This window comes from Diuraphis noxia, unplaced genomic scaffold (assembly GCF_037042655.1).
Source record: "Diuraphis noxia isolate RWA-SAM2 unplaced genomic scaffold, SU_Dnox_SAM2 contig0001, whole genome shotgun sequence".
In the NCBI taxonomy this organism is placed as follows: Eukaryota; Metazoa; Arthropoda; class Insecta; order Hemiptera; family Aphididae; genus Diuraphis; species Diuraphis noxia.
The window spans coordinates 29,547,992-29,564,511 of NW_028301711.1; the positions used below are offsets into that span (position 1 = coordinate 29,547,992).

At 27.7% G+C, this 16,520-nt stretch overlaps 2 non-coding genes and 1 pseudogene across 2 annotated transcripts; 1 reads left to right on the plus strand and 2 right to left on the minus strand.

The window, feature by feature from the left end:
* Window positions 1-5,014: 5,014 nt before the first annotated feature.
* LOC107163889 (chymase-like) lies at window positions 5,015-7,953 on the minus strand (annotated as a pseudogene).
* A 2,877-nt stretch (window positions 7,954-10,830) lies between these two features.
* TRNAK-UUU (transfer RNA lysine (anticodon UUU)) lies at window positions 10,831-10,903 on the plus strand. Its single transcript has one exon. It is a non-coding gene; the product is annotated as a tRNA-Lys (tRNA).
* Window positions 10,904-15,153: 4,250 nt separating this feature from the next.
* Window positions 15,154-15,226, minus strand: TRNAK-UUU (transfer RNA lysine (anticodon UUU)). Its single transcript has one exon. It is a non-coding gene; the product is annotated as a tRNA-Lys (tRNA).
* Window positions 15,227-16,520: the final 1,294 nt, after the last annotated feature.

Below are 16,520 nucleotides of genomic sequence, written 5' to 3' on the forward strand. Positions count from 1 at the left end.
ACATATTATGTACAAAAATGGAATTAGTGATATCTACATACGATAAGTATAAGAGGTTCGAATTTTTTTTTTTTTTTTTTTAATTTGCATTTTAACGGTTCGACTTTAAACTGTTAATAAAAAATCAAATATACTTACTCGTACTCACCTACTACCTACTGACCCAAGTACAGTGACGTATTTAGGGGGGGCTAGAGGGGGCGATCGCCCCGGGCGGCATTAGATTTTTACATAACCCATCTTCTGTTAATGAAAAATAATATAAATTAGTTTTTTTTCTATCAATAATATAATAATTAAAAAATTAAAATTTTTATCAATAATATGGCAACACATTCTTTAATATAACCGAATTAAGCATTAGTGAAGTTAGAGAAAAAGCTGAACGGTTAAGAAAACACTATTCAACGGATCTGGATTTATCATTTTCAAACGAATGTATACATTTTCGTAGCTATTTACTTACCTTACCTAAGGAGCGATTACCTAAATCAATTATAGATAATGTGTGTAACACTTAAAAATTAAGGACTTGAAGACATATACCCGTACGTAAATATTGCTCTAAGAATGTATCTATGTTGCCCTGTGTCTAACTGCTCTTCAGAGCGATCGTTTAGTGCACTAAAACGAATTAAAAGTTATTTGCGGTCGAGGATGACTGATGAACGGCTAAACAGTATCGCCATATTAAACATCGAATCAGATATTACAAAAGGTTTAGACTATGATTATATATCAATGAGTTTAGTTCCTTTAAAGCTCGAAAAAAAAATGTGAATTTTAAATATTTATTGTTTTGTAATTATTGTTGATAATAACAATAACTAAACCTATTTTATATTAAATATGTAAATGTGACTAATTTATAAAGATAACATAATGTTTAAAATTGTAAATCTGCTTTTTTTTCTAACTTTTGTTCTAAAAAGGATAACGATAACGGGTTGTCACCGGAAAGTAAGCTCCAATGCGCTCGGTAAGTTAAAAAAGTCAAAAAAAAATTTTTGGCGGGGGTTAGGCGGAAGAACATTGGCACCCGGGCGCAAAATTTCTGAATACGTCTCTGCCCAAGTACACCAAGTCACCAAATCCCAAATAAAAATCATGATTATATTTATATAGGTTAAAAATTAAATATTGAGTATGATGTAGAGAAGATATTATATCTACAATAGAGAATAGAACGAGATGCCGTTTTCCTCCACTGACCATTTTCCGCCACAATAATGCCACATTATTTTCACTTAAATTTTGTCTATTTTCCTTTAATATTTTAGCAGGGCTATTGGATTACGTTGCGTATCATAAAGATACAGTATGGCACATTTTTCGCTTAACGGTTGATAATATTTACCTTCTGATATAGTGATATCGACTATCTATATCAGCTATCGGAAAACGCTAGTTTTCAGAGTAATTACAAAAAGTATAATATTATAATCTATTTTTCTTTTCTTTTTTTGCTATGTATAAACTATTTTTTTAGACCGATTATTTTATCATTTGCTTTGTATTAGATTACATAATACCTATCTGACATAAATTGTTTAGGTATATTAACTATTTTATTTATTATTTATTGGTGGAAAATGGTCAAGAAATTTTTTTATTTTTTTGAGTCAAATAGACACTGAAGGAAAATGGGTATCTCGTTTTTGGAGGAAAATGGCTACGGCCATAATTTTTAATGGTCTATAAATATCTATTGGTCATCTACTTTTTTCTTTGCTAAATCTGAAATAATTTTTCGAGATAAATTGCGTTGTTTTTCGTGCTCATATATTAACTTATATAAAAAAATAACTGTAAAGCTTTCATTATGGCACAACTTTGAAAAAAAACCACGATTGGTACATAATTTAACACCTACATAAATATGTTTATTTTTATAAAATGTATAATTTGAGTAAACAACTAATACACGGACGGCCTTGTTCATTTTTAATAATTGCTAAATTATACGACGTTTTTATACAGCGAAGGAAATACGTCTTCTTCGTAATAGTACCTACTAATTTTACATTGATTAACATGTATAAGGAAACAAGTATCTTCTTTTTTTTTCATTTTTAACCGACGACGCTGCGGGAACTGCTTTCGCATTGCTTCCGCGGCGCCGCCATCGTTTATTGACTATAACGGAACCAAGTATCTAAATTATATTATAAGAACGGAGAGGGTACGTTAGAAAGGGTCATGATGTGGTGAATTAAATTGCTTACATTTTCACGATAACCAAATCTGTAAAGAGATAACAAAAATTGTTGTTTGTGCAGGTCAGATACTCTGCAGATATGGAAGGAGGGACTCAAAAGTTAATGAGAAAAACGAGCGTAAATGCGACAATGGAACCATTGATCGGAGGACTTTAAGTTAATTAGTTATAATATCAACTATTCTACCAATTAGTATTGATGGATAGATCAAGCTCTAACTTATTCATGAAGTCAGCCAAAGCATATTTTGAAAAATGTTACTACTGCAGATATTTTTGATATTAAACAATTTTATACCTGTGTGTAAACGTGTAATTATAAAACTGTTTTTAGAACTTCCAAGAAAAAAAAATAAACGCTACAATACGCAAAAATGCCAAACTTTTTGAAAAAAGGAGAAAACTTTATTGATTAGTCCGATCTCACTTCGAGTAAAAAATGTCTACTATATTATAAAAACAATTTGAACATTAATAATCATTTGTGAGATTGTGCCAGTAAGTCTAACATCGATATAAAGACATAAGCTTTTTGAACCATTACCTGCTGGTAAGCCTACTGGTTCAAAAGAAACAACGTAATTCGCTGTGATATGATCCTAATAAGGCGGTGACTTAAACCTACAATCAGGGCTTGAAACCGGTATTTGATACCGTTTTTGAATACCGTTTAAAACCGTTAAAAAACGAAATTGATATCAAAACCGAAATCAAAAACAAAAAAAATCAATAACGGTATTCAAAACCGAAATCGAAATCCTAATAACTAAATACCGATATTCAAAACCGAAAACGAAATTGAAAAAAAAAATACCGATATTCGAGAGCAAAAACGAAATCGGAAAAAATAAATACCGATATTTGAAAGCAAAAAACGAAATCGGAAAAAATAAATACCGATATTTGAATCCAAAAACGAAAACGGAAAAAATAAATACCGTTATCCAAAACGGAAAACAATTTAAAATGAACATATCACATTTAAACTTAAATAGCTATGCTGTTATAATTACGGTCAACTGAGGAGTGTTGGGTCGTCCGAAGGAAATAAAGTATAAATATAGGAGTCGTGAGATGCGGGTAATTAGATTGCAAATGCACTCTAAAGTCTAGACTATAATAATATTTATATATAATACTCTATAAACAGTATTATATTCTATTCATTATAAGGAATAAGTAATAACCACGAATTAAGATATATATCTTAATTCGTGGTAATAACTAATAACTTATATGACATAATAGTATGTAAATGTAAAATGTTGTAACGTATGCCTAATTAAATTGTATATATAACTATAACTGTTTAGGTATAACTTTGATGTAAGTACTTTGGTAATTTATTTTATAAATAAACAGGATGTAAAATAGGTTAGATCATATTTTATGGTGACAGGTGTATAATTTATAAATTTTTAATAATATTATCTCGGAATTAAAAATAAATTGATTTGTAATTTTTCACGAATATTTTAGTCTGTAAGTTTTATCATAAATTCTATATCAATATAACTTGTACACATTTGTATAACATACTGCCCAATATTACTGAGCACAGTTGTTATTCTTACAACTTGTACTTCTTACAATAATAAATCTATTATAAAATCAATGGTAATATTATTAGTATATTACTATATTTGGTCTGGTCCAAACTCCAAGTTGTTAAGGTCCCCATGACACCACACACTGCAGCGGTGGCGGGTTTATTGTTTTCTTTACCGCCGGTACCCGGTGGAATATAATGACGCCAATACGCCATGACATAATAATAATTTTACAAAAACGTATTATTGTTATTCGACCATTGTAATGAGAATATATACATTATATTCCCTGTATAATTTTTCGGGCATAGCCGTTTTCGACCAAAAACGTACCCTTCCCTTTTCGGCCGATTCACTTTTCGACCAAATTTAAAAAAAGTCTATTCCCCTTTCGACCAAAATTGTACCCTTCCCTTTTCGGCCGATTCACTTTTCGACCAAATTTAAAAAAAACGCCAATTCCCTTTTCGACTAAAATCGTACCCTTCCCTTTTCGGCCGATTCACTTTTCGACCAAATTTAAAAAACATCGATTCCCTTTTCGACCAAAACAAAAAGTTTTGTAATATGATATGTAAAATATAATAATAATATAATTTTTGTAAAATAGAATACCTGTATATTAGCATTATTTCTATGTTATGTTAATATGTCATAATGCGTATAATATTTTTAAAAAAATACAACAACAAAATTATACAATACAAAAAGTTTAATATAGGTATTATATTTTATGTTATAGGTACATATTGAAAATTATTAAAACCTATATATATATAATTGTTGTCATTAATCATTTGATCGGTGATCGTCGACTGTGATGGTTACTACCATAATATATAGTTATATCAGTATATTATGTAGTATGTACCTAATAGACTGATCGTTGTACGTATTGTAGTGTATAAACTAAACTCTAAAGTATATTATTATATTGTATATTATTTTCTTTATTTTACATATCATATTACAAAACTTTTTGTTTTGGTCGAAAAGGGAATCGATGTTTTTTAAATTTGGTCGAAAAGTGAATCGGCCGAAAAGGGAAGGGTACGTTTTTGGTCGAAAATGGTCTCGCCCAATTTTTCAGTAGTTACTAGTAAAATATTTTATTTTACTTTTCAAATTGCTGTGTTGTTATGTAAGATGTAACTTATATTTTACTAGTAGTTAGTACACATCTCAGATTCATGTGCACACTTCAAATTTAGGACTGCACGCTTTGTGTCGCCATTATTTAAGGATGTTATTTGTGTCCAAATGGACACATAGTTAAGTCCAATGGACGCCCATTAGAGTAAGATTTTTCTGACTGTCCACTATAGAATTATAGTATTAACTATTAATATAATTTAGTGTTGAAGTTTTAGTGGCCACCTCATTAAATGAAGAAGTCTCTTTGGGTGTGTGTTGCTCCCCCGCTAACCGCATTACCGCAAGGTGAAATAGTTTAATATTTTCAACCAGCGGGGACCACGGGAAACGAAAATGAACCCAAAATCGAAAAAAAAAATACCGGTATTCGAAAACAAAAACGAAATCGGAAAAAAATAAATACCGGTATTCGAAAACAAAAACGAAATCGGAAAAAATAAATACCGTTATCCAAAACCGAAATCAAAATCGGAAAAAATATATACCGTTATCCAAAACCGAAATCGAAATCGGAAAAAATATATACCGTTATCCGAAACCGAAATCGAAATCGGAAAAAATATATACCGTTATCCAAAACCGAAATCAAAATCGGAAAAAATATATACCGTTATCCAAAACCGAAATCGAAATCGGAAAAAATATATACCGTTATCCGAAACCGAAATCGAAAACGGAAAATTTTTTTTCGGTTTCAAGCCCTGCCTACAATAGCAGACGAAATCTAATAAATGTTGGCTTGTAAACAAAAGGTGAGACTAGATTACCATGTCAATACATTGGCTATTCATCCGTCTAATTATTAGACAACTCCAAAGTCAGTAGACGAATTACCATACGACTAAGCTTAAGAATTTAGATTAAGGAAACGCAAACCACTTCATTGGAAGTGCGACTTCATCAATATGTTTAGTATAGGTATGTAATATGTATAATTATTAAACATATTTATGAAGACCTTTGGATCGCAGGCCGTTTAAATAATAAAATCAAAGGGAATTTAAAAACAAAAAAAAAAATGAAATACAATACATAATACCCATTATACCATAATATTCCTAAAATCATACACAATGTTATAATATGATTCGGTATTATCGATTTCGCAGTACTTTTTTGGTTTGCTTTATACTTTTTCATTCTTTTTTGCTTTGACATTATGGATGAGCTTGTGCTTTGTACCAGTTCTATAATATCATTGATCCATTTTCTATAATAGTCTATGAACACGTGGATAGTCTGCATGTCTTCTCCTTTGAGATTTATTGAAAAACTACATAATCCATATTGCCAGCCGTTGCAAATCATTGGACCCCCGCTGTCTCCTTCATATGTTTTTCGCTTGTTTGGTACTACACACAAGTATTGTTGCCATGTATCTATTATTTGAACACTATTTGAACAGGTAATAAATGCTATAAATCTTGTATAGATTACACATGATGATCATTACCTGTCATATCCTTCACAAGCTTTTCTACCATGTTTAACCATAATTTCATTCATAAATCCTTCATTACCTAAAGTATTTTCAGCATTAATAATACCAAACCCAAAAACTGTACACTTCAGAATTTTGTTATTGGCGAAGTCGATAGGCGTGCCGCCTATCCTTATATATTCCTTAATATGAGGGTATGGTTTTTCTATCTAAATAAAAATATAGTAATAATAATATTAAACATATTATAAATACACATAAACTATAATACATATATTAAAGTATGACAATTTACAATGTGGTTAATTGTTACTATAAATATATAACTGTATTATGTGAGGTAGGCAATTTAATTGAGTGAAATCTTTTAAGACGTTATAGGCTAAATAGATACAAACGAATCTTAAAGTTTTTAGGTAGTATAATATTAATATAAAATAAAAATACGCATACTTTCAATACACTTATATCTCCAATTATAACTTCAGATACAGGGTTATAGCTTTCATGTACGAATAGCTTAACTACGTTTCGTGAATCACGATTTTTTATCCACGAGCCTTGATATACCTGCATAAACATTGACAATTTAGTAACAGCGTATTTAAACGTATTTTAAAAGTAAATATAATATGTTAAATGTAGTTTTTACATTAAATACCTATTGCATAGGTTTATTTACTTTTAAATCCCTTTTGTCTTTACCGTAAATACAGTGAGCAGCAGTCAATACAAGCAATTCTGATAATAATGAGCCTGTACAAGTCTCCATCTTTTTATTAGGTATTAATACTTTTACAGACATTACGTATGGATAATCTTCGACTTTATACATTTCTCTATTGGTTATAAGTCCTTTGTGTGTATGCTTGATAGATTTAGATTCAGATAATGCTACTTTAAAAGACAGTAATAAAATGAATGCAATTTGCATCGTGTATTGAACGATTGCTGTTTGTTTAGCTATTATTAATATTTTATTTTATATGATTAAAATAGTAAACACTTATATTATCATGACAACACAATTCTTTAGAAATGTACATAAATCTATATTATATTGTTTAAATATTCTATAATATAATTAATAATATAATTTTCGCGACTCGTCAGGTTATGTGCTATTTTCTCTCTATTTATTAATGTGGCAACAACAAGAAGAAGAGCAATAATCCAATATATCTGTTTGGTCGGATTTATTCAGGATCAAGAAAATTAAGAACGTTTTTTCAGTTGCATCTAGTGTGTCCAAAAAGTACTATTCATCAGATTGATAATATTGATTGGTCACACTTTGCAGCATAGTGCTATTAAATGCTATATTTTGTTCTGGAAAGAGTTCCGGTGTATTATTCTTCTGTGTACAAATCACGCTAAGTTATTTTTGTTCTCAGTAAAATGTTGCATTGAAGTAGGTACCGATTTCAAAAACAACTCATTAATTGTGGGAACTGTTTATTGCGCTGATCTAATAACGATTCTTCTTTGACTCTATTACTCCAACAAGTTAATTTTCGCCTTGATTTACTTCGAAGTTCTATGATTGCTATTCGAGAACTGTGGTCTATAGTCAAACGTGAGCAAAGCATTACTGCAGATGATCAATGAATTAAGTACTATCACTTAGAATAAAGATTGCCGAAATAAATAATCCTGAATTGAAAAAACAAACAATTTCAAAATTTAAATGTTATGTTTTACTGATAATAATTATGTTGCTATAGTTACTACTTACTTGACTATGGTTGGCAAAGGAAAAATTCCATACCTACTATTATTAGCAGTTCACCAAGTCTTGTGAGCATAACATAAGTAGGCTGATTTTATATATATATATAAGATTTAAATTTAATCTTCTTTTAATTAATTTAAAAATAATCTGTTCTGAAATCAGTGGTAAATATTGTGTAACTGAACATTACCTAAATTATCAAAAATCTTTCAGATGAGCTCAGATAACTCAATAGTCGCTAGAGTAATAGTTTTTAACCTAAGTTTCCGGGATTCGAGTTTCTGTCCAGGCGATTTTTTGCTTCCTGTTTTTAAACATTTTTATTTTAAAATAATAAATTCCAATAAATATCATATTGATTGATGAAATCATTTTTATTTTAAGTGATACATTTTCTCAAAAGACGTGATTATTATTTATAAAATCACTAATAATAGAATTAAATTGTAAACATATTTCTTATATTTATATAATTGTTATATTTTTAGCTAAATTTGTATTAGATTATTGGATTTATTATTCATGGATTTTGAATAAAGAATTTATTTCTGAATGTTTTCTGAAAATGTATTATAGTATTTTTACCATTCATATGAAATATGAACTATGAAGTACTGGGAAATGTTTTAAAGCATTTTATGTATTGATATACATACATATATATATATACATGTGCTAACTTAAGAACCATTAAGTGATCAAGAACTTATTTCTTCATTGATTAACCAACCCGAAAAACCTGAAGAAGACGATAATAGTGAAGAAGCTGATACTCCCGATGGAGATTTTTTTATTAATGCAGTGTTTGATGCAGCAAAAATGTTAGCAAATTACATGGCTCTGAATAACGTAAGTCCAAAGATATATTTTGAAGAACTAGAAAAAAAATAGAGCTTGATTTTTATACTAACAAAGTTTAATATAAAATAACAGATTTATTTAAATAATAATTGAACTAATTAATTTAAATATGTATGTACGATATGTACATAATTATATGTTTTTATTTTTACTTTTTTCTATATTGTACATTGCATAAATAAATAATAATAATAATATGTATTGAAGTTACAATTGTTTTTTTCGTCATTTTGGTTATAATGACAACCGATTATTATTATTATTATTATTACCTACCTATTTTCTTTGGTCACTTGAACGTCATTATAAACGGTTTCTACTGTATATATGAACACGAATTAATGTAATAATTATGTACCTTCTAACAAAACAACGACCATTTTTAGTTTTTTAATTTTATTATTTGTAGTTCACTAATTTTTCTTTTGTTTGTGAAAGTAATACCGCTTGATTTCTTGGAGAAGAAGAGAAGACTGGTTAACAATTGCTGCTTAGTGACTTTAGGCATTGCTATTATTTTTGCTTCTGCACCAAACGTTGAATCTTTCGATATACAAATTGAAATTAGCTGGTTGTATAGCGTAGTGTAGAACAAAAATATAGAGAATTGACAAAAAAAGTACGGTGATAAATTATTTAGTTAGATTAAAAAAGAAAACTCATATATTTAAATGCCGGTCTGCCTTATGAAAGCAAACAAGAGAATCTAAAGTTAAGCTTTATAGTGTTGTAGACCATCATCTGCATCTGGGCTCTAGGTATCTCAAATACATTCTTAAAATGAACTCTAGATACACATGTGTTTGAATTTTATTACTGTGAACTTTATTCAATTTATATTATTAATAAAAACATTAAACTGTTATATTACCTAAATTATAATATAAATGTTTTTTTTATTTTTTAGGGTACAAATATACTGTGATAGATTATAATGTACCTAGGCTAACAGACCTTCATTGCTCATCAGTCATCAGTCATCAGGATTATTTTTCGTTAAAGTACTATGGATTAATTATTGAATTCAAATTTGAATAAAGCATTACTATATGAACTAAACCTAATCAATGACACATTAGACACCTATTTTACACTAGATTTTTTACCTAGAGGTTAAGAGGTACCTATTTTCAATATATTATTTTTGCATTTTTTGTTAAGCCTGACCTAACATTTCATACATTTTTAATATTGTTAAATAATGTTCTTTGGGTTAAAAAGCTTGACAATTAAATAAAAGATTCTTATAAGTTGTTATTTATCAGGACAATTAGGAATTATATGTTTATTATTTATATAATTTGGTATATTCATTAAAAATTTGAAGTTTAAAATAAACCAAATTCACAAATATTTGGAAATTAAATTTTAGCAAAAAATAATTTATGTGGAACTTTGTATCAATATAATAAATTTTAGGCCAGTATAAATGAACATTTAGTAATTTTTTTTTATACCAAATAATTTTACATAATTTTCACGATTTTACCAAATTTCGTCAGTTTCAAATTAAATCACTTGTGAAAAAAAATGTTTGATTATGTACTTTCGAACTTGATCGTCTATGCGACGAGAATGTAGAAACTACCTCCAAAACTGAAAATTTGAGCATTTAGAAAATCATACAATATGTACACTGACACAATTGGAAAATAAGAAAAACACATAGCTTTGCTTAAAATGTATAAAATAAAATATGTATATTGTTGTAATTGATGGCATTTTCCTTAACCTTTAATCTCTGGTTTATAGATTTGGTATCAAAATCATTAACCAGTACGGCAGTACATTTTTTTTTTTAAACTGAACTGTAAAAATTTTAAACATTTGATCCTGTACTGAATTTTACCTAAATTATCGTATAATTTTCGTAGCCCAGATAGCTCAGTCGGTAGAGCATTAGGCTTTTAACCTAAGGGTCCAGGGTTCGAGCCCCTGTCCGGGCGGAAAATTTTTTGATAATTTTTTTTGTTCTTAAAAAATTTTTATTTAAATATTTACACTTGTTTTGTTATTAACTTGTAATAATAGATTGTAGTATTGATATAATGATATGACGAACTTAATCTTTTTTATCCATCATTTTTTTTTCCTTACATGATAATTAGTTATTATCACGGACTAAGATAGTTTAGTCCGTGGTTATTAGACTGTAAGCCAAGCTATTGATTTTACAATGATGAAAAAATATGATATTAGATTCCTAATAAGTTATAAGTGTAGTATGAAAAATTTTCGAGCGTAAGTCACAATGACTTTATATGAATCTGAAGTTTCACAAAAAAATTTCAGATTATTCTGTTTTATGAAATGTATTAAGGGGATCGATGGCGGACAGTTATTTTAGCCAAAACAACAAATTTTTATTCCATCATACTGATCGATGTAGTAATGCGATAATACTGTTTTAGACTGATTTGAATTTGTTATTATGTCTATTTGAGATCGGTCAGTTTATTCCCCCCCCCCCTAACAACTAAAAATTTGATTTGAATATTCTGAAATATCGGCATTTTCAAACGTTGATTATTCGGAATATAAATCAGAAATCATAAAATGTGAACTGACCGATCTCAAGTAGACATTATAACGAATTCAAATCAGTTATAAAAAGTATTATCGCATTACGACATCGATCAATATGATGGAATAAAAATACATAGTTTTAGTAAAAAAAACACACGTTCTGGATCGTTCATGCGCGTGACAGAACGGCAGTGACTTGTACCGCGCGTGCCGCGTGCGGAAGATTTCCTCCGCCACTACCGTTCCTTCACCTATTGCATGCCGCGGTCTGCAATAGATAGATTATAAGTCGTAATTATATACTATTCTAGGTATTACAATGGTACAATTTATAATAAGATATTTAATATCTTGCGTATATTGATAATAAATTTGGTATGAATGAAATATAATATAATAATATAACATGAAAATATGAAATATTGTTCATTTGAGCTTCGTCTCACGTCGTCACTACACTTGGACTTGGTATATCAGTATATGTATTTTTTCGCTAGTGTAAAATAGTAAGATTATTATGCACTTTTTTATTTAACTATATTTTAGATTCTGAACGAAGTGATGAATGTATTGATTTTACAATGACGTGTTTTTTTTTTTGTGTGTGTCTGTGTACAGCATAACTAGTCGAAATAATGCTTCGATTTCAAACTTTGGGGGTGGTTTCCGATGTAAAAGTGAATATCCTTGGTGCATTATAGAGGTCAAAAGTAAACATTTTCGAATAGTTTTCAAAAAAATCGAGAAAAATGAAAAAAAAAGTGACAGAAAAACAGAAAAATTTTTACGCAAAACCAGTTTTCGTCCAAACCGATTTTTTTGTATGGTTGTAATTCAAAACCTAAGCACTGTAAATACTTGAAATTTTCACCAAATGTTAATGTTAGTGATATCTATATACAGTTTAATTTTCAAAAATTTTCGACTTTTTTTGAGTTATTTATAGACCATTGAAATTTTCGATTTTTTTGAAGTGTTGGTAAAAAAATTTTGGATGACCAAAAAAACTTGAAAATTTAATACTAGGTTCTTTATGAGTTGTTCGTATTTTACATTTTTAAATTATTAAAAATTAAATTGTGAAAGTTTTTGCAGCAAAGCTAAGAAGACGTGTGTAGTATGGACGTCGAACAATAATAATATAGAATGACGTAGAAGACAGCGTATGCGGGTATTTACGTAATTATTATTACCGTATATTACTATACAGCGTTGTTATAGTTATTTGTCAATTAGCAGATAAGATGTAGAGTGGGTAGTACCTGGTGTAGGGCAGAGACCCGTACACATACTAATAATCATTTACTACGCACACAGTCACAAATAACTCGTGCACGCACTTTAAATATTGCCTATAGTATAGGCCCTATACCTAACTCCTTAAATATACACCACCACCGATCCCCTTAACATCTTTTTATACCTACGAGTTAAGTTTTAAGTTAAAATTTTAATTAAATTCGATTTTCAAACGAAGAAATGAAGAATAACAATGTTATTTATTTCATTGTAGTTTAAACATATTATTAAATCGATTTTGTCAAAATTTGAACTTTAAATGCTTATTAATAATTCTCAAAAAGAAATTGTAATCGTCTCACATCTCTTCCGAAACGATCAACAATTTCTTCATAATATTTGCTATCATTAATTAGATCAATTAAATCTAATCTAATGTTTTTAATGTTTCTAATGGTATCCTACTATTTTTATAACCACTTTCAATTTGTTGTATAGTATAAAGTAATTTATCTTAAAACATTCAATTAAAAAAAATATTTTGAAAAAGCCAGGGGGGCAAATGCCCCAGCTTGCCCCCCCCCTGTGGGCGCCTATGTACTAGTAAGAAATCCATTGAAAAAGTTTGGGTCTACGATTTATATCAAGAAACCCATTATTATTGTTTATTACTCCCTTATTATTCATAAATAACTCTTAACATATTTTTTACTTAATAGCTGGTAATCAAATAATTGTTCTTATCCAAATGTTTAATATAAAATGGCTTCGAATATTTAACTTCAGTATAATTTCAATGGGAAAAGGAATCTTGTAGAAACCTATTATTAATAGGTACCTTATTATAAGTATATAATATAAATAAAACCTTTTTTTTATAATTGAATTTGGTAAAACTTCTAACTTATACATGATGTAATAATTTAATAAGAAAATTTAAATTTTATTACAAGAATAATAAATTATAGATTAACAATTATGTTAATCTAGAAAAGTTGTAAAAATTAAATTAAAATTATTTTATTTACTTACCTTTATAGTATGTATCCCTATAGTATTCGCAAATGGTGTGTCATTTTGTTAAATACAATATTCAACATGTTGAATTGGTTGTTCTGACTTAATTATAGGTATATTGAATTTGATTGTTCATGAGTAAATCATCTTTTTCTTAAAAATAACAAAGGAAAATGTGAAATATCACTTTTTTTATAACTTAAGGGATTTAAAATTACTGCATGTACACTTTTTTAATTAACACATTTACACATGTCAAAATAAATATTTATTAAAATTTAATGTAAAATATCATCGAAGATCAATATGATTAAAATAAAAATCAAACAAATAAATACCAAATTACAATTATTAGATTAGTATCTAAATGATTTGGCAAAAATAAGCTGATAACACATGAAATTAAATAATTTGCAAACTAAAATTGTTAATATTTACATGTTAAATCAATGATGTATTGAAAAGTATGGAAGGGGGGTGGGGTGAGTGATAGATAAAGCTATTTTTTCTTTCAAAATTATTATTAGTAAATAATTTTTTACTTGATCAAAAAATATACTATATATAGCCAATAGGTTCTTCTCAATTCTTAAGTTGTTGTTAATGTAATTAAAAAGTTGAATAAAATATTCATAGTAAGTATTTATTTAAGAAGTTGAACGAATTAATTTATCAAAATATGAAAATTTGAAAATTATTTTGTAATTAAAAATGTATTAAATATTAAATTTTTATGTAACTATATAGTTAATGAAACCAAGATTTTTCATTAGTAGTTTAAACTGTAATGAAAAAATCCAAAATATATAACCACATATTTTTTTTATGGATATTTTGAGATTAAATTTGGACAAAATTAGATGTTTAAACAAAAATAACGATTTTAGTTATTTTATTATTATAGTTTAAAAGTATTATTTGTATATTATGTATTATAATTTTTTATAACTTAAATTATTTCTTATTGACTGTAATAACGTAAAAGGGGTAGAATATAAATATAAAAAAGGGAGGGTTAAATATAAATATGACTCCTGTAATAGTCCTGTAATAATTATATTAAAAATTGAAAAAGACCGTTAAAGACCTGTATCAATCGACATTCTCTACTCTTGTCTCTTATAAGTACTGGAGAATGGATACCATTGATACCAGATGCAAATATTAAAATTTGCTATTACCTTTTCCTCTGTGTGAAAGCAGGTGAAGGCTAATATATATTAACTAACAATAATATCAGTTCTTTAAAGAAAAATTTAAAGACTTAAAATTAATTTAATATTTTGTTTTTTACTATCACATGACGCGAATTATCAATAGTATTTAAAACATATGTTAACTATTTATATATAAATTTGAATTTAAATGTAAATATTAATTATAAAATAGAGTAAAAAAATGAAAAAAAATATTTCGCCCAGTCAGGGGCTCGAACCCTGGACCATTAGGTTAAAAGCCTAATGCTCTACCGACTGAGCTAACTAGGCACATGAGTATGATCGATAATTTAAGTAATGTTGAATAACAATAACACCGAGACTACATTTTTATTTTGCTAACATACAACTAATAAAAATTGTGAGACTCCGTGATCTAATACATCATATTCTTTCTTTATCCCCTTAAATTGTCTTCCTCTCCATTGCCCATGCTACTTTTAAACATATTATTTTGAATATTTTTTTAATCAAATCTTCATATTAACCACATTGATTAGGTACCTATTGATATATGAATTGTTTTCTTTCTATTACATTGCAAATTGCAATCGTAGATAAAATAAATTAAAATATTTTTAAGTTGTTAGTGCGGAAATAAAAATTAGATGAGCCGATGAGCGGCATTCGGGGTCTGCCGAGGTGAAGCTATTGCATAGAAATTGTGTATCTACTATCTACTAGCTATGTACCTATTATGTAACTATAATTATTTATTTTTGTATGATATTATAATTCAACTATTCAAGTTACACTTTTTGAGCGCGGCGATCGAAAAGACAATTTTTAATTTTATTAAACAAATAAGAAGTTAATATAAATAGAAAATATAGTTTTATTATTATTACATAGTTTCATTCATATGTATAAATAATGTAGAATATAGAATTATTTATAATATATGCAGCATGCAGGTTATTCAGGAACTTATTGTTGTATCATGGAAACTTAATGTTTATTAACATATAGACAGATTAATTCGTAAATAAGTCGATAACTCCAATTTATGGCTAATTTCATGATTTCATCATTGATAATTGATATATAATAATCGTTATTTATATTCTGTATCGTATATTATGTATGTACCTACTGTACCTGCATTGCAAGTCTACATTCACTACTAACAGTACAAACAATAGGTAGGTTACAAACTTAACGGTAGTCAGGAAAAAAAGCCACGGGAAAAAAATCCAGGGAAAAAAAGCCATGGTAAAAATAATCCACAGAAAAAAAGGTCGAACTACAATAATTAAATATATAAAAATTAAAGTATTAAATTAGGTATTTAAAAATTTTTTACACATTATTGGTCAAATATATAAAAAATAATTATAAAAAAAATAAAATTTAGAGTATTATTCAAAAATTTTAAACATTGGTCATATTGTATACATATATATATATATATATATAATTATTAATTCACAGGTTATATGTTAATTAATTTAAAATTTTTAACACAGTTGATCATACTGTATTGTCCATATTCGTATTATATAAAAATAAAATTGTTAATATTATAATGTACATTGAATAAAAATAACATAATATTTTGTGGATA